The 1,557-nt window shown below is 58.0% G+C and overlaps 1 protein-coding gene across 1 annotated transcript in view; it reads right to left on the reverse strand.

Annotated features, from left to right (window-relative positions):
- Positions 1-1,557, reverse strand: part of GC (group-specific component (vitamin D binding protein)) — a 12,655-nt gene that overhangs the window by 5,331 nt on the left and 5,767 nt on the right. The window lies entirely within an intron of this gene.

The following is a 1,557-nucleotide window of genomic DNA, read 5'->3' on the forward strand; positions in this document are numbered from 1 at the left end:
TAATATATATATATATATCAGCACATTTCCTAGAAACAGGCGCACAGCAGAGATGTTCTTGGCTTACTTGACTGTATTTCTCCAATTTTTCTTGGAAATCCCGATGGTGGCTGTGGTCGTTGGCCCTTACCCCGCGCATCCTGAACAGATGCCAACGCGGCGCTGGAAGGTGGCGAAAGCTCAGGCGGGTCACTAACGCCTTCGGGTCTGACGGAGACTAAACGGGTTTTAAGGGAGCGGGTGGGATTGAGCCCTCTGTCCGGGCAGGACCCGTCGCGCGGTGGTGACCACGGTTGGTGCCCAGAGCTGCTGCCTCGGGTACCACCCGGGGCGAGACGCTGGGGTGGAAACACATCTACGTACACAGCCATGTCCTCGGGGAGGGGGTGAGAGGATTTGATGGCAGCGCCGAGTATGTGAATGAGACGTGGGTCGCCCCCCGCAGCAGGAGACAATAAGAAAACAATCGTTAATTATTCTGGGAAATAAAGACAAAAAGCCCAGCGTGACACGGCGGGTGGGTGGAAGCGGCGTCTCTGTGTTTCGGCTGCCACAAAGCACTGGGGTCCAGTCCCGGGGGAGCAGTGAGTGCCGCGGGAGCGTGTCCCACGTCTGGATGCGGATGGAGGGAAGGGGGTGTCCATCTCGCCCAGTCGCACGTGCTTTCCCCCCAAAAAAACCCCACGAGTTATCCTTTCTTTCTAATTCTGTCCTGCTCACAAGGCAGGCTGCCTCCGGGCTCTATTTCCAGCGGGGTTTTGGGGGGTCTCGGCGACCCCAAAGCAGGGGGGTGGCACAGCGCAAAGTGAACCGTGGTCAAAGGGGGGGTCGGAGGTGAGCGAGCGCGGACCTGGCGGGTACCGATGCTCTCCAGCACAGAGAGGAACCGACTTGAACCGGGGTTTCTCCTTGTTTTCGCCCAAGGTGAGGTCTGGTGAGGGTGGCAACTCCTGACTGCTAACGCTGTCCGCAAAATAATTACTCTGGGGCCTTAATTAGCTTTAAATTGATTTCCCCTGATGCTGCCTGTTAATCCGACCCCCGCCTTGCTGCGTTATTTGCTCTCTTTGCTCTGTTTTGATCTCGTCCTCCTGAAAAAAAAACGTGCTGAATTTGGGCTCAGGGTGTTTTCCCGGCTGGGTTTGCCTTCCTCCTGTCCCCCAAAATTCGGCGGGGGCTTGGAGCCGGGTGCCGGGGGTGCCCAGAAGCCCCATCTCGGGTGATGGGCTCGTGCCTCCAGCTAGCTGAATATCCCAATAGCCACAGGTAGCCACCTTTTGGGGGCACTTGAGGAGTGGTTTTGGTGTTCTCGCTTCATTTTTTTGCCCGTTAGCTGCCAGGACCAGAGGTGGGTCCTCACTCCTGCCGACGGAGCCGGTGCCGTTCCCACGTCCCAGCCCTTCCCACCACCCCGGGGGTGCAGAAAGCCTTTCCAGCAGCAGCGCGGGTGCTTTTTTAAGTCTTTATTGCGGCTGTAGGAATACATCGGAGGTGCCGCTGGTGGGTGGGCAGGCAGCCACGGGCTGGGTGGCATCTCCCGCGCGAGGAACAGCTTCA

This window comes from Charadrius vociferus, unplaced genomic scaffold (assembly GCF_000708025.1).
Source record: "Charadrius vociferus isolate BGI_N301 unplaced genomic scaffold, ASM70802v2 scaffold676, whole genome shotgun sequence".
Taxonomy (NCBI): Eukaryota; Metazoa; Chordata; class Aves; order Charadriiformes; family Charadriidae; genus Charadrius; species Charadrius vociferus.